This window comes from Thermobia domestica, chromosome 17 (assembly GCF_964235325.1).
Source record: "Thermobia domestica chromosome 17, izTheDome1.hap1.1, whole genome shotgun sequence".
In the NCBI taxonomy this organism is placed as follows: Eukaryota; Metazoa; Arthropoda; class Insecta; order Zygentoma; family Lepismatidae; genus Thermobia; species Thermobia domestica.
Genome location: NC_137470.1, coordinates 185,481,006 through 185,508,613, shown reverse-complemented (window position 1 = coordinate 185,508,613; position 27,608 = coordinate 185,481,006). Strand labels below are relative to the sequence as shown.

At 37.6% G+C, this 27,608-nt stretch overlaps 1 long non-coding RNA gene across 1 annotated transcript in view; it reads right to left on the bottom strand.

The window, feature by feature from the left end:
- Positions 1-903: 903 nt before the first annotated feature.
- The window catches only part of LOC145673871 (uncharacterized), a 44,026-nt gene continuing 17,321 nt past the window's right edge, over positions 904-27,608 (bottom strand). The window contains exon 3 of the long non-coding RNA XR_014128836.1: positions 904-2,058. This is a non-coding gene — a long non-coding RNA (uncharacterized LOC145673871). The remainder of the gene's footprint in view (positions 2,059-27,608) is intronic.

The window sequence follows — 27,608 nt, the reverse complement described above, 5'->3', positions numbered from 1 at the left end:
TCTACAAGTTTCAGCTCCGACTCCTAGATGTCAGCCCATAGAAGATGTTTACTGCCATCTAATGGTGAGATATATAAGTTTTACTACCTTTGTATCAATAGTAGAAAACGGGATTTTGATTGCTACCATTAAAATCACCGTTACTTGTGAACATATTAACTGATTGAGTTCATTAACGAAGTCAGCCGAGCCAGTAAAAAACTATATATCCTTTATCACGGACAACCAACATTTCTTTGCAACTGTACAGGTTGCATACAAACTATAGAATATTATAGATTTTAAATAGGATAAGCACAGCCAACGTTACCAGTGAATATGTTAAAAGATTGAGTCCATTAATGAATTCGGCCTGCTTTATCAGTTTATTAAAAACATATGAAAAAATCGTTTGAAGTAATGGTTGGGCGTAACTCACTGTCACCCGTAAAGATCTCAAACGGATTGACCAGATTAACGAACATATCTGAGATAATTGCCACGAAAAAAAAATATAATTAAACAAATCGTTCGTTATCGATAAAGAGTTACCGTTTGGACTAACGGACGGATATAAGACACGTTTATCCGTTAATGTGTAAAGAGTCTTCATCCCGGCGAAATTAAAATACCGCTAATTTTACAGTAATTATGTGATATCTTCAAATAGATAAAAGATAATTGAAATATGGAACAAGAGCGCCCTAGACAATATTATTTTACATGATAATTCGTTATCACGACTCACTTATCTGCTTTCGATTTCGAGCCATTTTGAAAATCGGCATTTATTTTCGCGTTTCTAAACAGCTGAAAACGGAAAGCCACTAGGTGACTTGTGATAACGGTACCTTACGCAAAATAATATTGTCTAGGGCGCTCTTGTTCCACATTTCGATTATCTTTTATCTATTTGAAGATATCACATAATTACTGTAAAATTAGCGGTATTTTAATTTCGTCGGGATGAAGACTCTTAACAGATTAACTTCATTACTGAAATCGACCGAGATAATTGCAGTAAGAAACATTACATATCCTTGTATAGGCAACCTACATTTTCTTGTCACTACACAGGTTGCATAGAAGCTAGGGAATGTTATAGACTTTTTACGGAATATGGATAACACCGTTACCCATGAAGATGTTAACGGGTAGACTCCATTATCAATTAGAAAAACATGATTCAAAAATTATCGTGTGGAGTAACGAACACTCTAGTATTACAATCTCATAAGTTCTATTTGCGTGATTGAGTTTTTTTAATATAATAATTGAATAACACATAATCAGCGAAAGAAGTTTACATTGATATAGTTTTTAAAATTCGGACAGCAACGGCCAAATGTACAGATTACAGAATGTTCAATCATCTGTTAGATTCAGTTATGAGTCAGCAGAGAGTGGTAATATTTCAGTTGAGTCCTCGTTGTATCTGGGAGGGCTCCCTGAAAGAGTCGTCAAGTTCGCGGGCAATTTGTCGCATTTCTTTCCTTACTTTTTTATCTTTCTCTCCATTTGGCCATGCCTCTTTCATCTTGTGTTTGCTTCAACACCTTCTTTCAATCCTGCTTCAGATACCGAAACGCCCAAACAATCTTTCTCTTTTTGAGGCCGTTTTGCTTTTATTGCGTTGAGAAGAAGGCAGAGCAACCCTCTCTGCTGAAATGATGCCAACGCGAGAGCAGTAAATCTGTTCTGGTGGCAAACGAAGAAGCGGATGCAATCCACACAGTGTCAGGCCTAATTAACAATGGCACTTACGGGCTCAGGTTCTTGTGATGCATTTTCGTGGTTGAAAACATGTAAAATAAGCACTTGAGTTAAATCACTAACTCTTCAATGTTAAACGTAAAGAAAAGAGCGTATTTTACAGGACAATTTGGTAGACAATTTGCGTTTTAGAACATGACTGCGAATGTACTGCGATTAAGCACACAACATTTGTCTCGACTAATTGTTCAATACATTCGCAGTACCAACCAAGCAATTAATAAAAGGATTCCATTTTTATATTGTTTCTTAAATTTGGCGTTACGGACTCTGTTTTGTAGCCAGTTCTGGTCCAGGACGTCACACCTGAAAAAAGAAAAAAGAAACTAATGAAGTGTAGTGAGATGCAACATGTAAACCTTCAATACATATAGACTAAATTGACATAAATAAACAGACATCCAACGAATTACTGTGTGGGCATTCTTACGTACCAGAGCACATAAGGTACACCCAGCCACAAAGGTATCTACCCCTAAGTGCTCTAATTCCATTACTCGGGGTTCAGGTCTTTTGCAATTGTGAGAACGCCTAGACAGATGCAATCCAACGTGCACGTAACTTTTCTCGGCACCGAAAGCAGTTGGTACCACTGAGTCAAGTCTGTATACAAGTAAAATTGTGAGTTGATGACGCACGAAACATTTCTTCATTCTGAGATCAATCTCTCTGGTTCAGAGCGTGTTGTCCAATGAACATCATATGTTAATCTCAATATTGTTGTGTATGTAATGTATTTTTTCATTATATAGTGTATATTCAAAGAAATAAAAACACAGATCACATATGAATCAGAAAGTGCTTAAAGTAGCTGAAAATATCAAACCTAGAACAACTGCTGGAAATAACTTTGTAAATGATTGCCTCCATTGAGAGTCCTTATCCAATTCTCCTCATTCCAACATCTTTTTTTCTTTCTGGAGGAGAGAAGATCTTGCTTGTCACACTGAGTATGCATTGAAATTGAAATTGAAACACAAACACTTGAAAAAGTTTCAGCCTCGCCGGGATTCAAACCCGGGTCCACCAAATAAAAGTTCAATGCGCTAACTGCTGAAGTTTTATTGTATATAACTAGCAAACAACTGAATTAGGCCTTGTAGAAAAATTAACCTAGAACATCATGAACAATAAGGCAATTCAACTTAATCAATACATAATAAAAAGAAGCAATAAGAATAATAAAGTAAAATAATAATATAAAGAATAATAATAGTGTGACTATGCTCTTTAGAAAGTAAAGCGAAGAGTTTATTGTAAGACCACTTCTAAAAACCGGCTGAAATATTGCCGGTCCAGCTCCGGGGAGTAGAGCTTTCGACGTGTACGTCTCAAAAAGTCAGAATAAGTGCACGCATCCAACAAGAGCACATAGCGCTGGAAATGTGTAAGAGTGCATGCTACAAGAAAAAGCACTGCCTGAAGCTTAGTGTGGGGGAAAAATGAAAATCAGGAAATAACAAGTGCTCCACTGTAAACTGAAAGGGAGGACGGCGAGTAATGAGTCTTAACAATACCTGTAAAGCATGCCAAATAGGGGGAGCTCCAACGCATTGTGTATAATGATGAGCCAAAGTGTCATCTTGCTTTCAGTTATCACATTACGCATCAGGGACGCGTTGAATATCAAATAATCGCGCACGAGTAGGAATAATCTGATGTACAACCTGGAACCAGGTGGTTTGCATGTACGAAGGTAGTACAAAAGCCGAGATACTAACCCACACTTACTGCCAAATGACTTCTGGAAAATGATGTACTACGCGCAGCCGCGTTTGAGGATAAGTTAACGTTAGGAGGGCACAATATAACGAACGTGAGGTGTGAAGGTGGGGGTTTATGATCATCCCTGAATAGGTCCATTAGCGGATGAAAGTCTGGACATACGCCGGACACCGGGCTGCAAGTTGGATAAAGGGGGGATTCAAAGGGTACTCATAGTTCGACCAGAAACAACTGATCCAGTTATGAGTGAAAGAAGCTGCAGAAGTAAGCGCAGTGAAAGGAATCTAACATGTACTAAGTTTGACATTTTAAGCGGATATTAACTAATCCTAACCCACCAAATATGGAATATGGAAATAAAAACCGCGCCAGATATGCCAAAGAAACAAAGATTCGAACCGTTTGGCGTATACCTCCGGTAATAGGTAAACTCGCGCCTGGTACCACAGTTTGGTTGTAACAAAAATATTGATAAATTGAATACGGCGTAATAAATGGAGCCGACGAAAACGCTGGGAATAGAACAAACGGAGGACCTGTGTGAAAAGAGGGGACCAAATCTCGTCATACTGCGGGGTAGGGTGTGACTTAAAGGGAATGCCCAAGATTGTTAAGGAAGTGACATGCGGCAGACACGGGGTACCAGGAACTCTCACAGATAACTGAAAGCCATTAAACTGTAACACGTGAGTTTTTCTGTCGTTATAATGAAGGCCAGATCAACGAGAATATCGCTGTAAAACAGGAAAAACTCCCTGGATAGCAGCAGAATCCACTCCGGTAATGGTTAGATCGTGGACAAACCCAAAGATGTTTTGGCTGCGAAAAAGAGATGGTCCAGAAGGAGACAAACGATTAAGAAGCGGGTCTAAGACTAAAGCGAATAACGTGGCGGAGAGACATCACCTTTGATGCAAGCCACGCTGTAACGAAATAACGGGAGATAAATGGCCATTAATTTGAATACGGAAATTTGCTGTAGCGTAAAGGTTGGAAATTACTTGACAGAAAGCCAACGGAAAGTCCCACGCTTCAAGCGTTAAGCGAAGGAAACCATGATCCACGCTGTCATAAGCCTTAGCCAGATCTACTGCTAGGGCTCCTGCGAGAACCTGACGAGAATGGAAATATGCGAAAAGATCCCGGAGAGAGCGAAGGGTGTACTGTGTGTTACGCGTCTCATGAAGTGCCGCCTGAAAAAAACTGATATATCGTTGAATAATAGGACGTAATCTGGCTCTAAGAACCTTCGTGAATAATTTAAGGTCTACTTGTAATAAAGAAATGGGTCGGTAATCAGTAACCACGCGTGCAGTAGGCGATTTCGTAATGCACAACGATAGCCGTATTATGGGGGGGAAAATCCCCCGACAACAAAGAGTTAAAGATCGATACAAGAGTCGCACTGAGAATAGGCCAATAACGTCGGTAAAAAGAAATGCTCAAACCATCAGCCCCTGGTGCACTGCGACCCTTGGCACGTCAAAGAACAGAAGATATGTAATTGGGCGCATCAAATTATGACCGTCGCGTGCCGTCAGCTTCTGGGGTATTGCGAAAAAAAAATTCTGGTACTGAAGTATAATCCATAGGCTGAGCACTCGCAAATACGTTATAGTACTGAGTGAATTCCTGTAATATTTTAAGCGAATCTGTATTAGTAGTGCCATCCGCAAAAACAATGGAGTCGATGAAGGTCGAACTCCGTTGTCGTAACAGGAGGTCCACGTGATACAGGGAGGAGGTATCCTCCGGAAAACAATGATAGAAGTTCTCTGAAAAATAAGCTTGAAAAGAGGCGTGAGAGTCAATCTGTCTCATCCGACATTTAAGTTCGTGAATACTGGCGTGATTGACAAGAGACGGTGGTGTCGCCCAATGTTCACAAAGTGTACAGTAAAAAAAAAGTCGTGTAACTGACGGTCCTGTTTACCACGTCATTGAAAGAAACTACGTATATGTTCACAATAAAGAAGCCAACATGCTCCAACAGTCGGATAATTTTGTTGCATTCAACGCAGTACTCAAAACGCGTGGAAAAAGCTTCCACCACTTCCTCACCTGACATCACTACATTATTAATCTTCCAAAAGGAAGGGCCGCGTGCAGCAGGAATAAAAAAGGGAGCTTAAAGGCTACTTCTATTACTGCGTGATCTGACATAGGTACGGGTAAAGCTAAGACGTGTAGCGCTGCAGTACATAAATGGGCCGTAACATAGTCTCTGTCAAGTCTCCTCTTAGTCGTGGGGCCGCGGAATGTCATTGCATGCTTAGAATTAGATGTAATCAGCGCATCTTGTAACTTCAGAGCGCGCACCAGCTCCACTAAAGAATGACAAGGAGGTGAAAGGGTGAGAAAATCACGAGGGTTTATCACCGCAATAAAATCATCTACCAAGATACATTGGTTTACACCGGGAAAAAGCAAAGACGGAATGGTTGTAGCATAAAACTCTCCCTTTTCTCTTATCCTGAGTAGTGATGGGCAGTGGGAATATTCCCGGTGGGAAGGAATTTTAAAAAATGGGAATATTCCCGGTTTTTTCCCTAGCCTATAAATTCCCGGGAAGGAATTTATTTCCATTTCTTTTTTTTATCTTCCAAATTATAAGAACCATATGACTAATTACTTAATTTTAATATATTATGATTTACTTCTAGGTTTTAAAGAATTTGGAGGTTAAAAAATTTAAAATTATTTGACGGCACTTTATATAACTAATAATATCATTTTTTAAAGTTAAATTTCCATTTGTACTAAAAAGTAAGATAACTGTTTAGAATTGGGGGGCCAAAACTAGCAAAAAGTAGGATGATTTACGGAGAAAATGAGTTGAGAGTGATCTTTCAAGTAGTCAAGAAAGTATCGAATACCTTTTTTTAGGGCAGTAAGGGATTTATAGAAAACGGAAAGGTAAGTGGAAGTGATTTATGTAAGAAAAGAAAGTGAATTGTTGGCAACGAAGATAGAAAGCAACGTGCCATGCGGGGCTCTAACCCACCTTCATTCGCTAACGCTCGCTCTGCAGCGCTGTCTGAATTTAATGTTGTAACGTAATTTAACGTATGAAACCATAAAACAACCGCATCGGAATAGAATATCGCAAAACAGTAGGCGCAAAAGCTGGCCCCCAATGCTAAAGAACAGCCGAAATTAGCAAAGTACTAATTTAAAAACGATGAAAAAGAACCATTTTGTAAAGTAATTTAGAATTATGTAGAAATAGAGATGAAGTACTATTAATAAACCCTGAACCACCATTAGTAATAGATGTCGGTCTGTCTCCTCTATCTGACTCGAATTTCTGAAGTACTTGGACTTCTCTTACATGTGAATTATCGTATGGAATTTTAAGAAATAGGTAGAATAAAAGGTCGTGTATGGCAATGTTACGTGCTAAAATATAAAGATAATTTTGTGAACATAAATATGTATGCTCAAATGTTGATAAAATGGTGAGACATGTATCTTCTAGCATTTACCCATTCTAATTGGTTAATAACATTTATAAATTTAATGTGTTATAATATCAGTAATAGAGTCAAGTTGATCAAATCCACTTACATAAAAATTCAAACTGTTTAGTAGTTTAAAAGTATTAGGTCTTACTATATAATATTTCACGCATATTTAATTGATAGAACATATTGTAAATAAATATGCATTTATGCGTACTCTCTAAATATAATAAAGTGCTAACAAAGTAGCATAGCAGCGTTCAGAATATGCATTTTAAAGAATTCTCTGTGGACAACAGTAATAATATGCTGTGATATAAAAATTAATTCAACTTTGAAATCATAATATAGTAATAGAAGGAAATTTTCTTTCTGATTGAACATAAATTCCCGGATAAATTCCCATTTTGGAAATCTTCCCGGGAATATTCCCGAAAAATATCTTCCCGGGAATTTACCCGTCACTAATCCTGAGATAGCCAGACCCATGACCCGTGAACCGTGACCCGTGACCGTGACCCGCTACGACGCACCACCTACCGTGACCCACCACTCACTATGACGCACTCTGACCCACTGACCCTCTCTGCTCATTACATTGTAGACAGCATCTTCTGACGCGACAAAACGCCAATGAACCACAAAATTACTGCCCCAAAATATGTTAAATCGCCTATATGTGTGATTTGTCTACATTAAGGTGAGTCTAGAAAACACTAAAAAAAGTACCAAAAAAGTACTTTGCCACGGAGGCAATAAAGGAGACGTCGCTTGTAAAGGGATAGATCGTTGAGATTTTTTAATTTGGTCAATCAAAGTGCTTTTTTAGGGTTACATGCGTAGGATCGAAACTGCGTAGCGTCGAAACTGCGTACGATCGAAACTGCGTACGATCGAAACTGCGTACGACCGAAACTGCGTACGATCGAAACTGCGTACGATCGAAACTGCGTACGATCGAAACTAAAACCGGCGTAGGATCGAAAACAGATAAGGTCATATGATCAAGCAATAAAAAAACAATTATTTTATAATCACAGAATATTAAGTAATAGTAATTTTTTGAGGTTATATAGGGAAAAACCGGAGTAGGATCAAAACTGTATACGACCGAAACTGCGTAGCGTCGAAACTGCGTAGGATCGAAACTGCGTACGGTCGAAACTGCGTAGCGTCGAAACTGCGTAGGATCGAAACTGCGTACGATCGAAACTGCGTAGCGTCGAAACTGCGTAGGATCGAAACTGCGTACGATCGAAACTGCGTACGATCGAAACTGCATAGAAACGAAACTGACAAATAAAATAGTGACAAATATAATTAAATAATCATACAGGGGTGTACCCAGGAAGTTTTTCTTGGGGGACTATGACTTATTCAGGAGGACCAAAAAAACTAAGTCTTGTCTCAGCAGGGAGAAAGGAGAAGCCTCCCCCCAAAAGCCACTACTTCTGATCAAGTTGGCAAATTCCTTGTTCAGAAGATTGCCGTTAAGTTCAATTGACTTAGCTTAACATTTTCTTAGTTACCTAGTTACTGTGAATTGTCACTTCTTTTATAGACTTTGCAGGTGGCACAATCGAAGGTTCATGTAATTAGTTCAAGTTTTTGCTAGTTTGGGCTTCGTCCCAAATTTACTAACTTCCAGGGTTGTTTTGTTTAAAACAAAATATTTAAAACAAATGATTAAAACTTTTTTTTAAACAATTGATTTTGTTTAAAACAAATTTTGTTTATGTTTTAAACATTTTGTTTTAAACACGTGTATTTTGAAGACTTGTCTTAAACATATGTTTATTTGCATTTTATTTTATGTTCGTAAAAAAAAAAAAAAAAAAATCTTCCAGAGCAAGAGAACTGTCCAAAAGTGCTCCCCAATCAGAAGACTATTTTCTTCCCATGTGAATGGTTTGATTTCTCGTGGCTACAGCAGGTCAATGTGGTGATCTACAATTTATTTTGTCTCTTTTCCTCCTTATTTTTAACGTATATTGTATTGTTTAAATGCTTCTCAGTTAACTTGCGAGAAAGTGTAGTAGTCGAAGGTTGGACTACTTATAGAACTGATATTAAAAAATAAATAAAATAGTTATCACGGAAACAAACTGTTGTGTTATATTCATTGCGACGTTGAGGTTCTGAAATTAAAATATCGCAAGCATTCGTTTGTACAGTACATGTTAGTTCTGTCTCCGTACAACATGGAATCGTTTAACATGGGTTATACGTGAAGAAAAGGACATGATTTGGTACAAATTTATTAGAGTAACTCAAACTCAATCAGGTAAGTAAACGATCAAACGAGTTTGTTGCAAAACGTGTAAGAAAGAAATGGGTGGTTTAGCTCCAAGAACGAAAATCATTATGAAAAATACAATGCTTGGTAAAAATGGAAACCCAAACAAATGGTAAAAATGTTGATCCGAAAATTGCTTCTGATGAATCTAACGTCAGTGGTGTGGCTGAGATGCAACTGGAAACTTCAGGTAACAATTAATTTTGTATCAACAATATCTTTTACATTATATTATGAAAATTTTATTTCGTACCTCTTCCCCACCACAGTTCTAAATTTTCTTTGAAACTTTACAACTTGGCATAGCTTGTATGAAGAGACCAGGTGAGAAACGCAAGGTATGGCAGTCGATCGTGTAACTAACCAAGTGTGATACTTATTATAACGTTAGTGCTGAACGTCAAGGTCTGGGACAATTTGATCTCAATTTTGTTTGTTTGTATGTATGTACCATGCTACAGGGTGCAATATTCAGTCTTTTAACATTGATTTTTGAGGATAGAGACACGAGGCGTCGGAATTTGCTGTATAGATTTTGACTGCGATCCCACGTAAAATTTCAAAATTAGTGGGTCAGATCCCACTTTAAACAAAAAGCCCTGTCTCATATAGCCTTGCTACTGATGCAAGTTGTAATCAATCAAACTAAACAAACTAATTTTATATGTTTCGAACAAACTTGGGTTGCAGGATAAATTTGGCTTCAACTCAACATTTAGAGCACAAGGGATCCAAGTTCATTTTCAGAAAGGTTCACTTTTGCTCAGCAAACGTAATATCTTCGTAGCATAGGGTATGAAATAAATGAAACAAAAACCACGGGAAAGCGTATGGACTAGAGTTTCATAGGACAACCGCTAGACAAGGGCGTTGACGGAATGGGGAGGAGGGCTAATTTTCCCTTCCCCCTCCTTGCTCATACATTTAAGATATTAACATTATACTTGTATTGTGTATGTTGCAGCGTTGGAATGATTAACAAGTCAAGCTCCGAATGTCATAGTCAATGATGCATAATTACGTTACATAAATGCAGAATGTGTTCAAAAGAATACATCGACGTAAAATGTCATATTTTCACAACCACGAATCCGAGATGAAAGAAAGAAAAACTACCTGAAAAAAAGGAATCTAGAATTTTGTATGAGTGCCGCTAGATAGGGGCGTTCGTTTAGAAATCATCCGTCTTCTACCCTGAATTTCAGATTTTTGGGGGCAGTAATGCAGATTTAGAAACATTTTGCTTAGCAAAGTCCAACATTTAAAAATTGAAGTCCTTGCACCGAATAAATACGGATTTTGATCATTGGCCGTAAGGAGCTATAGGCCTATATTGCTTTCTTGTATATTTTTTTTACCCAAGGATTTCAAAGGTAGCTCTACTTTCGAGTTTCGGGCCTGCTTAAAATTCAGGAAATTGGACCTAAGCAACTTCCCAGTTTTAATCATCTGTATGTTCTTCGTATTTATTCGGTATAATTACCTCAGGCTTATTCTGTTGGACTTTGCTTATCAAAAGATTTCTAAAACTGTCTTACCGTCCCCAAAATCTGAAATGCAGGGTGCGGATGAGGGTGGTTGCCCTCCTGTTCCACTGACGCCCTTACTAGCGGGTGTCATATGAAACTATCCCACGCCTTTTCGCATGGTTTTAGTTACATTTGTTTCGGATTCTTGACTGCGAAGTATTATTTTTTGAAATAGAATTCATTTGCTGAGGAAAACTGAAGTTTATTGAAAATGGATTTGGATCTATTGTGCTCTGAACGTCCCAAATATTACCTTTCGTCAATAAATTTTTGACTCAAAAAACAACCAATTACATAGACTTGCAGAAAATATAAAGTTAGCACAATATGAAGTGTGCTTCAAACATTACTTTTCGAAAACGTAGCACTAGTATTATAAAATAATTTTATTAGCACCAGTGTTATGAAATAGTAATCAAATTTTGCAACAAAAATCTCACCCGCCTCCACGAAACGCTAGCTTAGCCCCTAAAGGCATAACTACAAAACTTTTAGAAGCGGTAACTCGAAATGATTTTCTTTATGGTTAAAATAACCGCACAACAGCATTTCTGGTAAAATTCTAGCCCTCATGTAACATGACACCATTTGCATTTGAAATTTCGAATACTAAGCACAGATGTTCGCCATGATGCTTGATAGCACCATCTGATGTGTCAGACCACTTCCAAGATTCATCATTCTCCCTCAACCCGTTGTCAACGCACAAGGATGGTGAGGACTTTTGTTTTGCCATGTATATTGATAGATTGTGTGAAACCTCTATAGTTGGTAAATTTTAAAATCTACCTTAAAAGTTTACTATATCCAAGAAAATACTTACTGTATGAGAGTCGCTGGCAAGAGGGTGTAATAAAAGGGGTCGTTATATGAAATAAGTTCAAAATTACTAATCTATACGGAAATGTTCTGTACCCAACACTGTGTAGTCTTAAAGAGAATAAAATAAATGAAAAGATCGGTTGAAAGAGCAAAAAGTCTTAATAAATACGTGATTACACAATTTTGAAATATGTTTAAAATAATATTTTAAACTGTTCAAAATGTTTAAAACATGTACTTTTTTGTGTGTTTTTTTAAAACATCTTTAAAACATTTTAAACACTTTTTTCATGTTTTAAACACGCGTTTTGTTCTTTTTTTTTTAAAAAAAACTGTATTTTTTCCAACCCTGCTAACTTTTGACCAAGTTGGAAAATTAGAATGCGTTGTTGCCAATATTTACTTAAAAGACTTCCGTTTCTTTCAATTGACATTTGGATTAGCATTTTCTTACTTACCCAGTTGCTGTGATTTTCAATTTCTTTATGAACTTGGCAATTGGCAAAATTGAATGTTTATATAATCAGTTTAGTTTTAAGTAGGTGGGAATTTGTCGCCAGATACAAAATTTCTCATCCTACGGCCTCGCGCCTCATAAACCTACTAACATACCAAAATTCTTAGTTTTTATTCCGATTTCAATTACGGTACCTAAAATATGAGATTTTGTACATCCAAAAAGTCTATTTAAATTACACAGTTTTTTGTCTCTTTAAAGCTGCTAAAAATGGAAAATATTCACTTTTGGAAATTTTCTATATAGTCCCAGGAGGCTAAAAACTTTGCCAAATTTAATCCTTGTAGTTCTACTGGAAGTGCCTATCTGTAAAAAATCGTTGTATTATTTCAACGACATGCCTATGTGTTAGCACGATTGTGTTAAAATATAACACAAACAAGTGGTTAGAACAACTCACTCTCCGTTTGGAGTTGTGTGTCAAATGCCGCTAGTTGAAATGACACACAGCCTGTGTGTTAATACAAGTGTAGAATCTTCGGTGTTGTTTTCTGCGTGATTGCCAAATATGTTGGGTATCTAATTATAAAGGCTTATGAACTGAAGCTACAGGCAAACACAGTAGAAAGAAATACTTAAACAAATCCAAGTATACGCAAAATTTCAAAATACAAACCGCGCGATGTGTTTTCAATTGTTTTACAAAATGTTTCTGAAGAAACCCTAACAGCACAAGATGTGCTAGGCATGTACCATTTTGGTGTTCTAAATTCATCTCCCACATTTGATGCATTTATTGCTTCTTTTTTCAAAGTGGTTGTGTACTAGAAGCAACAAACGCATCAACTTTATTAGATGGCAACTGGCGCCGATCATTTGAAAGTGAATATGGAAGAACTATAAAATAAAGTAAATAGACAGTCGTCATTTTGTAATAAAATTAGGTCTACATGGCGAGCAGATTTTATCCCGAACGGTTATCGTCGCATATACGCGGGTTAAAGGAGCACTCTGATTAGCCAAATTCAAAAGACCTTAAGAATTTATCCCTCTACAAGCGACGGTTTACGTGTTATAGGCTGCCAAAAACATGAAAAAAGGAATTTTAAAGGTCCATAGCTCCAAAACTATGGGACCTACCGCAGTCGGGTCAAGACTTAACTTAGAAACTAGTATGTGCCCTATCCAAAAATGCGTGTGTGAGAATCCTGAGGTGCTTCCACAACAATTTTTATAGAGGGAGTTTAACTACGGGCCTATGATATAAAGTATTCTCCAACTACCTCCATAAAAATTGTTGCGTGAGTACCTTAGGAATATAAAACATGTATTTTTGGATAGAGCACATACTAGTTCCTTAGTGAAGTCTTGACTCGACAACAGTAGATCCCATAGTTTTGGAGCTATGGACCTTTAGAATTCATTTTTTCATGTTTTCGGCAGCCTTTAACACGTAAAGAAGGAACTGCCATTTCGCCCCGCTGCTACAACCGTCAGCGTCTTGTATCGTGTTTACTGTAGTTTTTCTTTCAGTGGTCGACGGGATTGCAATGATTGTTAGTGACTGAATAGGTAGTTATTACTCCTTGTTGCACATTTCATGAGGACTTACGTAACACAAATGAACATACTAATACATACATAAAATAAACTATAAAATTGTATTAGTTTAGCGATGCCACGTTTTTCATACTCGATACATGTGGGGTGAAACCCGATTAGCATGTACACCTGGTCTTACCCCACCATTAGGGTACTTCCGGGTGATTTGCTTTTTTGTGAAAAACATATATGCAAAACAATAGACAGAACCTATCACATTTTTGTAGTATTCACGAATTATAAGTCAAGAGTAATTGTTCTGATCATCATTCCATTTTGTTGCCAATCTTGACTTTGACAACACATCAAACCTTAGTTACCCATTTCTATCCCACTTTCCCCTATATAAAAATTACTTTAATATCCTTTTTCATTCATACATTACAATATACGACTCAATTTCATTCATATAGTACTTTATAATATATATATATATATATATATATATATATATATATATATATATATATATATATATATATATATATATAGCCTGTCATATTTTTTCCATGATAATAGAAGACACCTTCGATCTCTTCCCCCACTTAAAGAACTTTACAACGCAATACATTATTTTGAAACATTTTCACTGCAATATTTGAAATGGATACAAAGAAATAGCGAACAATCTAAAGCGTTCTCAGGAAACTTTATGCTTCTGTAGAGTGTTTTTCATTTACATGAGATTTTTATTTGAAAATGCTACCCAAATAATGTTATTTAAGAATCTAGCAGACGAAAAAATCATCAATCTACAATGTCCTACATAGACATAATAGTACCCATTCTAGGATGACTCAAGAAAATTGTCTTTACCAAAAAAAAAAAAGTTGTTAATGGATTTTCACAAAGAATATTAGTACAAGAAATGCTATTCATTTATTATACGAAACATAATTTTCTTTTCTTAAACAATGAACGTTGCATCTTGCTCATATTGATATAGATAAGCTTATATTGAGAGCTGAAATGGGACGGAACTAAAATACGGGACACTTGCCTGTCCCGTCTAAATTGATGGGGACGCAGGACACTTGAGTCCAAAATCGGGACTCCCGTTTTTTACGGGACGTATGGCAGGCATTATATATATATATATATATATATATATATATATATATATATATATATATATATATATATATATATATATATGTGTGTGTGTATATATGTATATATATATATGTGTGTGTGTATGGAAATCACTGTAAATATGGATAATTGTAGTAGTGTAATGTTGTTTTAATTTTTAATGGCATCAGTACATCTGTTTGAATTTAAATCTCTTCTACTTATTGTTTGGAACTTCCAGTTGTTTTGTCTTATATGCAGTTTTATAGAAATTCATTACATTGGTGTTCTTCATGAACAACCCCCCCCCCCCCCCCGACTGACTGATCCTTGTACAGGCCAAATCGCTTAAGGTAGGAACTTGAAATGTGCACAGTATGTATAATTTATGACGTAGGGTACCACTAAGGAAGGATTTTTGGAAATTCGATGTGGAAGAGGGGGAGGAAGTGGGGTTTTAAGAATTTCAAAAAATTGAGCGTATCTCCAAATCACTTATCATCAGAAATCACTATGCCAACAGACGTATAGTCAGGCATAACCAGATTGTTCAAATTATTGAAAGACATTGCGCGTTAAGAGGCTATCAGAGGGGTAAAGAGCTAGAGTTTGATATTGAGAATGTACAATTGAAACAAGACCTAATTGTTGAGAATAACTGTGTTTGTATGTAATTGACATTATCATTACGTTTGAACTAAATGACATGGATGTAAGGGCAAAAGAAGAGAAAATAACTAAGTATGAAAGACTTAAACATTAGGTCCATGACAACAAGCGATTTGAGGTTCTCCCCTTGGTCATAGGATCCAGGGGAGCTAAAACACGGTATACGGACAAAATCTCGCGGCCGAAACATCGCCGCCCAAAATCTCGCCGGCCAAAACCTCGCAGGACAAAAGCTCGCCGGGCCAAAACCTCGCGTGGCCAAAACCTCGCCGCCCAAAACCTCGCGTGGCCAAAACCTCGCCGCCCAAAACCTCGCGTGGCCAAAACCTCGCCGCCAAAACCTCGCGTGACAAAATCTCGCCGGGCCAAAACCTCGCGTGGCCAAAACCTCGCCGCCCAAAACCTCGCGTGGCCAAAACCTCGCCGCCCAAAACCTCGCCGGGCCAAAACCTCGCCGCTCAAAATCTCGCCGGGACAAAACCTCGCCGCGAATGAAACTTTTCTTTAAAATTTACCCAATGTGTTTCCTAATATGCAATTCCACATTACAAATAATAATAATAATAATAATAATAATAATAATAATAATAATAATAATAATAATAATAATAATAATAATAATAATAATAATAATAATAATAGTAATAGTAATATACAAAACATCGTGTGCGTGGGCTTTCTCGGGTTATTCCCGTTTCCTCCCACTTTCTTTATTCGATCATTTCCTTCATCCTGGTCATCTACGTCTCCTTTAACCTATAGGACATAATGAAGGGACGTCGTAAAAACTCATATATTATTTCATACTTTCATAAATATTATTAGATTTTTGTTAAAATTTTAAGTTTTTGGATGTTCCAAAGTTCACGAAACTAACCTCGTTAGTTGTCATTACTTTCCTTATGCAGACTTTCTTTCTCTATAACCAGTTTAAAAACATCTTGTCGCCCTACCTTCACATTGAAAACCTCTAATACAGAAATAGAATTTTCATATGGTATCGCGGGACTTGGTCAAATACCCGTGATACTTCTTCTGAAACAGCGTCTTTTATACCGTCATCCTTATCATCTGTTCGAACATTTACATTTTGGTCAGGCGAGATTTTGGGTATGGCGATATTTTGGGGCGCGAGGTTTTGGCCCGGCGAGATTTTGGCCCGCGAGGTTTTGGCCCCGCGAGATTTTGGCCCGCGAGGTTTTGGGCGGCGAGGTTTTGGCCAGGCGGGGTTTTGGCCTGGCGAGATTTTGTCCCGCGAGGTTTTGGGCTTCGAGGTTTTGGCCAGGCGAGGTTTCGGCCTGGCGAGATTTTGGGCCGCGAGGTTTTGGGAGGCGAGGTTTTGGCCAGGCGAGGTTTTGGTCCGCGAGGTTGTCGCCGCGAGGTTCTGGCCGCGAGGTTTTGTACCCAAACCCTAAAACACATGTTGCAAGAAACGTGTTTACAAAACTTGGGGTGCCTAAATTCACCTAAAAGAAAATTGCTTTTGCTGCTTTGAAGTCTACGATTGAAATGTTAAATTGCCATTTTCATTATGTTAGTGAATGTATATTTTATGTGGATGTTTAAAAAAATTAAGGGACATTTCAATTTATTTTACTTTAATACGTATTTGAATTATGAGTAGGGATGCGCACGAGACAAGATTTGTGGCTGTCTCGTCTCGAAAATGTGCTGTAAAAGTGATGTCTCGACTCGAAAAATGTATATTTCTCTATTAGAAGAGCCGTGTCTCGACTCGAATATTGTAAGGAAAATCCTGTCTCGACTCGTCTCGTGCGCATCCCTAATTATGAGCAATGATGCCGAATGTAATTGGCTATGGTAAATATTGTAAATATGTTTTTTTACACTGCAAATATGGTTAATTATATTGTAAATTTTATTATTTTTTTAATTGACTGGTTTCGTGAACAATATTTTATTAATGTGGTGAATGTAATGCTTTTTTAAATTGAGAAAAGAAAATATGAATTGCACAACTTTTATGTGGAATTTGTGTGTGAGAGGAATATTTTGTACATTTTGAAAATTATTGACAGGCTTTTCAACATTACATTTTGATCGGGAAGAAAAATGTCATTTTCAAAATTTATCGCAACTAGGACTAAGTTATTTTAGGAAATATTGGTAACTTTAACAATAATTATTATACCTCCAGAACGGTTTGAATTATCAAATTGCCGTAAACAGTATTATGATCCTCACAACCTTTAAAAAGAATCTACGTAATTAGACATGGTACGTATCTAAGCACTATTTTTTTTTCGAAATAGTCCTTGGAAATGCAATTTTCAATTCCTTGCAACTGTTCCGTCCGTCTTACTTCAGTTATTAGCATTGTAGAGGCCTCCAAAATTTTCGCGTTCCTGAATATTGGTGATGCTGTAGCGTCCTCGGTTTGCAACAATGAACAACAAGTTTGGTTTGGTTTGTTTTTGCTTTGAATGTAGATTTGAAATTTATAATAACCTGACGTAGTGCCATTAAAAAAAATAACTTTGTGATGGGTTGGCAACACTGTTAATTTGGTGGTATTGAAAAGTATGCCAGAAAATGTCACCCTGCTGATATTTGTATGTGCAAAATCCCAGCATTATATATCTATTCGCTTAAAAGTTATAAAGGCGTATCAAGATGAATAGTTCACCCCATATCCGAACACAAAGATGCCGCCTGTCGGCAAACACAGACTTTTACATGGGAATGGCTGATCCCACGGTTTTTGTGTCCAATAATTTATATAACCTACATGGTTTCATTTAGATTCTTCCGTCCGAGTCCAGATACATCCCTTGTTAGTAAAATTAATTTTCAAGCTTATAAGAGTAAATGGTACTTAAGATGCATCAAAGTGCTTTTTTCGTGATTTTCGGTGATGCAGCGATGTGGATAAATATTTTTTGTACGATGCCCCTGTCGTTCCATTTTGTTATGTCTCATGATGGAGACATATTTCCGAGCCTACATTTAGTTACCTAATAATGACCTAACCACAATTTGTAAATAGAAAATGCACTAGAGAGAGTTTGCGAAAAGATCTTTTCTATTACTCAACACATCCCGTTTAAATATGTCATATACCTAAGCAGTGGCGTACCGAAGAGGGGGGATTGTAACCCCTCCCATTGAGTCCTTCATATACTACAGATCAGTTCACCCAAGGTGGTTTACAGTGCTGATAACGAGCACAGCGTAGAAGAAGGAACCAGAAGTCAGTAGCCCGTAAATCCAGTAGTGAGTAACGTACACCGCTGTGGAAGTTGTTGTGGTGAGCAGCTAGTATTTCTGTTAAAGTGACACCTTATTGCGAAGGTCACATATTTGCACTTCCCGATGCAAAATGCAATGAGTCAGTGATTGTGAAAATGTGTGCGGCAAGCAGCAACAACATCATCAAGCGTGCAGTAGGAAGGGTAATAGCGCTGTAAAAGCACCAGCCCTAAATGTCAAGATCAAGTCGTGAGAGTGAAGAAAGGAGTCCAGCCAGGAAACCACGCGTTGTGAGAAACATCAGGACAGCAGTTGTGAAGAAGAACCCACCCACCCAAAGCAAACGTGCCATCTCATGCACTTATTTGTATGGCAGCCAGCGACTTCAGGTTTTTACTGTACCTTGTCAACATACCAGAAAATTCTTTTTAGGTGACTTGAACTCCTGTGGCTTCGGTGTTCCCAGCTAGAAAAAATCATGAAATTCGGCTAGGGATTTTTTTTTTTAAATTTCACTCCTACATTTTTTCAATAATCCCTCCCGTTAGCAACACTGCAATCTAACTTACACCAAAAAATAGCCATGTCCCTCTTCTAAAATACAAGACGTAAACGATATCAATCGGGATAACAGTGTTTGGGCAATAAATCATTAACTGAAAGTCTACCAAAAACCCCAAAATCGATTTTGTCCCGAAAGGGTTAATGAGATATGCGCGCCAAAGATTTCGGGCTCTAATTTAACGTGACCCCCCCCCCCCCCCCCAAAGTTTCTGGGCTGGTCCAGAGAATGAATGGCCTACATAGTACTGCCTACGGGCTGAATAGGCTACCAAATTTCAGCTTTCGTTCTCCCATAGTTAATGTGATATAGGCGCCGAAAATTTGGGGGCTAACTTCACCAGAGCCTCCCAACTTTCTGGGCTAGTCGAGATAAAGATCGATGGGCTAACAAATTTCATCTTTTGGGCCAATATAGTTAATAAGGTGTGAAAATCAAAGTTTTGGAGCGTTAACTTAACGTGAGCCCTTAACTTTTTGGGCAAGTTGAGATAATGAGTGTATCAGGTACTAAACTTCATGGGCCTTCCAACCCATTATTATTTAGCATTTGGGGCACTCAAGGAACACAGATACAGGGTCTCCAAATGTGAAAATGAAAATGCAATCTTTAAGTTTTATGTCCGACTGTCATCCTGGGTAGACTAAAGGAGACGCAGATGATGAGAATAAATGGAATGGTGAAATGAAAGAGTTGTGGGAAAGGGAAACTCCGAGAAAACCCTCACACACGGTGTTTGTTCACCACAAACCCCACTTTGCGCAAGTTGGTATAGAACCAGGGCCCCGCAGCATGTGTGAACCCTCTGCCACTAAGCCACTGCGGCCCAGAAGTCCTCGAGACGAGACACATAGGCGTATACCTAACGTGTAATTTGTTCGTAGCGGGAATTTCTGTTATGGTATAGTTAATCACATACAATGAAAATCCGAAAATGTGATGTGGACAATCGCGACCGAAAATGTAATGTGGACAATCTCGAACAAGCAATAAACAATCTGCGTGATTTGTTTTAGATTTCGGAAAATAGGTTCTGCCAGATTTACGCTTATCGACTGTAATCGTTTATTTATTTATTTATTTATTTGGGAAGGAAGCAAAGTATAATACATTTCAGTCATTACACATGCAAAGAGATGTTTTATGGTAATTGTTTTTTGCTGAAATATAACTTCGGTATCTTTTATACGTGTTTAGGAGCTGAGATTATTATCTAATAATTATAAGTAAGATACAAGTTTTTTTTTTTTTTTTTTTTTTTTTTTTTACGAAGATACAAGTTTTTCACCTTCGTACAACAATTCATGTTTAATAGGCGTATAGAAGGGGCTCATGCCCAAAACATTGTGACACCATTTCTGGGGCCCCATGTTGGGGGCCCGGTTCCTGACCACCACTGTGCTGAGGGGTATCGGATCTTTCCAACGTCACCATCTATATGAAACAACTCCATGCTGAAACGAGAAATAGAGTGGACTCAAGCCCAACATTTCGGAACCACATTTTCTGGAGCTTCGAGGCCAGGGCCCAATTTCTGACATTACCGCTTTCGTTAATCGACCCCGACCTTTCAAACGCTAACACTATAGTACAACACCATGTTAAATAGGCAAATAAAAGAGACCTGAACCCAAACTTTTGGGATCTCATTTCTGGAGTCTCAGGTTCCGGAGCTTTCCAACACCACAATATGTATCCAATAACTCCATGCTTAAAAGAAAAATATTGAAGCCAAGCTCAAAATTTCGGGACACCATTTTTGGACCTTTGAGACAAGGGCCCAATTTCTGACGTTAACACTGTGCTCAGACGACCCGAACATTTCCAACTTCACCACCCACATACAATTCCATGTTTAATAGGCGTATAGAAAGAACCCGCGCCCAAAACTTCGGGACCCCATTTTTCTGGAGCCTCATGGCTGGGGCCCGGTTTCTGATATCACCACTGTGCTCGGGAGACCCGGACTTTTCCAATGCCACCATCTGCATCCACTAACTCCATGTCTAACACGGCTTCCCCATTGTAGGAGGATTTTGACGAATTTTCTGCAGGTTCTTTACAACTATTTACAACGTTTCAAACTATTCATAAGAAATGAAATTTCAATACATTAGAAACTATGTTCTTTTAAAATGTTCAAAATGGATGACAGCATTGATTTCCAGTAATAGTTGTAAACTTTCGTAATTTTATTCTCTATTTGAATAGTAGTTTAATTTCGAATCTTTTACTGTTAAAAATATTTTTGTGAAATGTAACGGAATACATTGAAATGCTCCTACTCCCACGGGTACGTGTTCCAATTATAAATCGATTTGAGGTTCAGCGTACAAATGAGAAACTCCCAAAGCGAAGTACAATGTTGTAACGTTGTTGACATACATATGAATAACTGGTGATTAGGTCGTTAAGCTGTACATAAAATCATATAAATTTTCATTCATATTACGCAGACAAGTACACACAGAACAGCATATGAATCTTTATCTGACTTTTGTTTCTCTAACTTTCTGATAGCCTTTAGAAATAATATCTTTACAATCGAAATATTCGTTAAACATTATTATTATTCTTATCCTTCAATATTCATCATACATCATATTCTTCATTACTTTAAATTCTTCATATTACATAACTATTTTACATTATATTCCGTCGAAGCTGTTTCAAAGTTAGTATTACACTTCTGACATAGTCATCATTACAAATCATAATTGATTCTCAATCCATACGCCTGTAACTTGTCCATCCTACCTGCAGTGTGGATCCTACGCAGTTTCGATCCTACGCAGTTTCGACGCTACGCAGTTTCGACCGTACGCAGTTTCGATCGTACGCAGTTTCGATCGTACGCAGTTTCGACGCTACGCAGTTTCGACCGTACGCAGTTTCGATCCTACGCAGTTTCGACGCTACGCAGTTTCGATCGTACGCAGTTTCGACGCTACGCAGTTTCGACCGTACGCAGTTTCGATCCTACGCAGTTTAGGTCGTGTGGAGTCCATGGATATAACCCTAATTTATAGCTGCACAGGTTAAACAAATTAAAGAGAGAGAAAAAAATATATATTTTTTGAGCGCATGATTAAAACTTAAATTATTTCAGGGCAACTGCGTAGGATCGAAACTGCGTACGGTCGAAACTGCGTAGCGTCGAAACTGCGTAGCGTCGAAACTGCGTACGATCGAAACTGCGTACGATCGAAACAGGTTTTGAGCTGAATTTTTCGATCGTACGCAGTTTCGATGCTACGCAGTTTCGATCCTACGCCGCATTCCCCTTTTTTAGCCGTATATGTGAGACGATAACTGTTTGGGATAAGATAAAAAGCGTTCGATATGTAATTTTATAACAAAATGACGCGTGTCTATTTATTTTATTTCATAGTTCTCCCATACTCAGTTTCTAATGATCGACGACAGTTGCCAACTAAATTCATACAATTATTGCACTCAAGATTTTTCACTTCATGACGTTGAGGCAGAGGTTATTCTTGACTCCCGGAGCTCACTTTAGGATCAATTCGTCAGGAAAAAATAATATATAATAATAACCGCATGCACATGACTGGCGATAGTTCGTGTTAGTCCCTTCGCGATTCTCGATGGAGCGCGGACTAAAACGAAGTCCTCGCTGCTACGCGGTGGTAACTTCAACATCTCGACGCGAGATATTTGTTTCGACTCGACGAATCCCTGCCGGCAGTGGGACACTAGCGACAATCCTTCGACTCGTCTTTATGTTGACGATCGACATTTACCCGCAAGCGGGCCACTAGATATTGGCGTAGGTTCATGTTTCATATACTCAACTCAACAAAAAATTCAGTGCTTCGCATCATACATCCATATATATGCTTACCATGCGCTTTATAATAATTGCTGAAGCTTGTTTATTATATGGAGTGCTTAAAGCACAGGGCAATCAACCCATAAAGTTGTGAGAAAAATAGACATAAAATTTGTAATGTAAGCTTCTGTATGTTGGTCTACGTGTCTTGATTTGGGACTTTCAAATTTCATCCGTTTTTTCACTGAAAATTATAGATAATTCAACAAGAAAATAATTAGACCATGATAATTTCATTGAAATTCATCGTAATTTTACCCATGACAAACACTTTACCATTTTATATCTTAAAGGTCAGATCCATCATTATTGTTACAGAGCGGGGCTTGAGGGATTGACCGTAGACATTCAAACTCCGATTAATTAGAATTTGACAACCTGGTTTTATTACAATTATAATCTTTTTAGTTGGTAGAAAAGAGGACGTGGATCATGTGTCAGAGTTGATGACGATGTGTTTTGATGGGTCAGTGGTTCATGGTGGGTGGTGGGTCGGAATGGGTCATAGTGGGTAGTGGGTCAGAGTGGGCCAAGGTGGGTGGTGGATCATGGGTCATAGTGGGTCGCGGTGGGTGATGGGTCAAGTTTTTTTGACCCACCCCATCTCTGATCAAATCTGTAAAACCAAACAAAAGAGCAATATTACTACACAAAACGCTCAATATCTTAGCTATCCATGAAAAACTGTTGCATGATCCGTATAACTCTAGTATATCCACAAGCCATTATTTGCCATATTTTACCGAAATACGTCATGACTTTTCTGACAACCTGATACTTTAAATGTTGTTAATACGCAAAGTTCATTGATCTAACCACTTATTCACTTATTCTCTTATGATCATCACAACCTTTATTGTACTTCCCGTAGGTATAGAAAGGTGAAATGTAGTATCCATGCTTGGTGTAGCGCGCAAGTAAACAAATTAAAAGCAACAGGATAATATGTCCCTCCTCCAAACCCCATAAAGTGGAGTGTGTTGATTTTTCAACGAAAAACTTGAAATCCAATCAGAAAATTGATAAAATATAAAATATGTAGCCAAGTCTCGACTTTGCAATAATAATAATAATAATAATAATAATAATAATAATAATAATAATAATAATAATAATAATAATAATAATAATAATAATAATAAAGGAACAACAGAATTACAAAATCAATTATGTAAACGATAGCTTCGAATTAAAAAAAGTGATTGTCGCGATGCAGGGCCGTAGCTTGAAAACGCCACTGTCCTCCAGGGATGCTCTACGCCGTTCGAGGGGTTCCCACTTCAAGACAAAATTGTCTTAATCCATATACGACACGAACATGAAATTATAAGTGAAACATCAAACAGGTTCACTACATTACATAAACAGAATAGCACACAAAAGGTAAATAAAACAAAAATGAGTCGTGGGCCCATTTCAGTAAAACAAACTACTATTAGGGGCCCTAGAAATAATATATTTTCGTATATTATTGTCAGATTTGTCAATATTGCCCCCTTAATTAATTTGCCGTGTATGGAACGGGTCCAGAGGCATAAGTAACGACCCCGCAGACCTCCGGGGACCCATAAAGAATAAGAGAAGGGTGGAAAGAGGGGCCCCAATAATTAGGAAAACGGTTTTTTCTAGGGGGCGCAAATACGTGTATTAATGCTTGTCCCCGAAAAAAATCTAAATTACGGCGCTGCCACGTCGAGATTCGAACCTGTGTATCTTCAAGAAGCGTTCCATAATTTGCAAATTTACTACAAATTCCTTATACAAAGATAAAACAATAAACTAGTAGTTGCGGAAGATAAAAATATAACTTTCTTTTTCTACACCTGTTGATGCATTTCAAAGGATGCGAAAATAATGTCTGCCGCAGACACGTAGCCAAGGGGTGGGTCCGGGGGTCCGCACCCCCCCCCCTTTCGAGACCAGAAATGAAAAAACTTTAAGGCAAGATGAAACAAAAAGAAACGAGAAAAAGAAGAACCAGTGTTACAAATATGCTACAGCAAGCGTTTGGTTACTCTTTCTTATGAAGAGCCTTGTGTGGGGGAAAGAGGGGGGAGTCAAGTTAAAAATGGATGTTATTGTAACGGAGCATTCTGAATTGCATCTGGCTCAATGCTAATCCTATGGACTACAAATGACGATCAGATAGAGTCTCGGGTAGAACTTAAGAAATACCAATAATCCCCAACAATATGAGCCTGGAAACATATGTTCCAGTGACACTTGTTAAATAAATGTTCAATTTCGCGGCAACACTAGTCCATTTCGCGACAGGATGTTTTCACTGCCAAAAGAGATCTCGTTGCTATTGATTAATAAAAATGTGTAATTAATTATTTAGAGTTAGGTTTAGTAGATGACTTTAGAAACCGTATTTCATGCTTTTGTATTAACGCATGAGAGGCAGGTTTTAATTTCTTTATAGAAGTGAAAAGTAAAGGAACCCTAATTTACCTCAAGATTCTTAGTTATAATTTTATTTATACCATGTACATAATGCTATTATTTGCACAGTATTTAAGTTACAAGTTACTAATATGATTGTTGCTAGGAAATCAACTACGATGGCTATTAGAGGAAGTAGTTGAACTTACAGGTAAATGTGTATACCTCTCACCAAAAGTTAGTGATTGTTTTCCTTTTCACATGGCTAACTTAAAATTACTTTTGACGTCTCGGCTGCCTCCGTGATTTTTTTCCTTCTCCCTTCTCTGTCTGCCCGAATCACATTATATTACCCAATTTTATTAATTTTTAAACTTTTCCTTAAAGACTTGATTTTTTTTTTGTAATTAAAAGATTTCATTATATTTTATATCCATTGTCCCTTAGGACAAGTTGTTATAACCAAAAAATATATTAATGGTTCCTCTTTTTTTGTTATTAAATCTGCTTTCAACACATTACCCTTAACGGCATTAAACGAAGACAAAAAAATAAGAAAAGACAAGAAGAACCGTGTTCGAAAGACTTCGGAAGACTATATCTTTTTCAATTGTTTTATATCCTTTTACTCAAGATTTCTTCATAGTTTACTAAAATACTAACTAACATATCCTCATTTTAATGTCCTAACAAACCAATATTGTTACGTTGTCAGTAAAATGGTTTAGATTGATCGAGCCTTTTGTGGGTAACCACAATATTTCATGTCGCGCCCCCTCATTACAAAATCCTGGCTCATGTGGTTCGGATTCCACGTTAATCAGTAGGTCCACGTCTCATATAGCCTCGCTGCTGAAAGGGACGCTAAACTAAAATCAACAACAACAACAAAATCCTGGCTACACGAACCAAAATATTTTACCAGTAAAATAGTTTAGAATGTTCCAGCCCCTGGAGTGATAATTTCAATATTTCATCCCCGCTATTACGAAATCCTGGCTACGTGCCTGTCTGCCGGCTTGCATATTCGCGGATTCCAAGAATTTCAGATATCCTCTGAACTTATTGGCCGATACAGATAAGACATCAAGAGTCATGACCTACATATAGCGGAAATTAAGGCCAACTGCTATCAGCCTTCCTGGCCGAGCGTACTAGGGCAATACTCTAATAGTGAAAATAGTTTTTGGCGTGCGTTCGAACCCTGCCCAAGGATTTTTTTTTAAATTTTCGTAACGCTTTTTTCATTAAAATAAGCTTGCAGTTTTATTATACGGATCCATAGAAAAAGTAATAATAATAATAATAATAATAATAATAATAATAATAATAATAATAGCAGTGGTAGTAGTAATAGTAGTGGGAACTTGTTAGAAGCCCTTTAGGGGTCGATTAGGTTCTGTTCTCTTGCTCAATTTTTCTGTACATTTTACATGACCAACTTCAAACAGCTGGCTAGGGTAGCGCGCGAATACTGAAACTCTTGGGATCGGCGTAAATGCTGCCGGCTTTTCCTTTTTAGAATTAGAAGTTACGATGAGTAAGAATAGTAGTAATGTAAATCGGGAGCAATTATAAACGATGAGGTACTCTCAACATGAAGGACGTTTGTGATATTTTGCTCATTGACGAACGTCATAGCTTCTTTTTTGATTTAAAGAAGGAAATCTCGAGTAAATCATTGTGACACTCATAAGGAACGTCTTCTCATTATAGTACTTGTATAGCCTTACATGCAACGATTATAACTAACTATAAAGTTTACATAAAAGGTGAAGTGACGCTGTAGGTGAGTGGTTAGAATATTGAACTTGGGTTCGGCAGACCCGGGTTCGAATCTCGGCCAGGTTGAAACATTTTCAAATATTTCAATTTCAATATATACTTAGTGTGAAAAGAAAGATCTTCTCTTCTCCAGAAAGAAAAAAACGATGTTGGAATGAGGAGAATTGGAGAAGGTCTCTTAATGGAGGCATTCATTTACAAAGTTATTTCCAGCAATTGTTCTAGATTTGATATTTTCAGCTACTTTCAAACATTTCCTGATAAATGCGTGGTCAGTATTTATATTTCTGTAAACGTACGGTGTTCTTTGGAAAACACGATCCGAACCATGCAGATTCATCTTAGAATGGAGAACTGTTTCGTTAGTCACCTATTTTACAATTTTACCTGAATAAACACCTGGATCAGGTCTACCAACTGCAGTCAGTG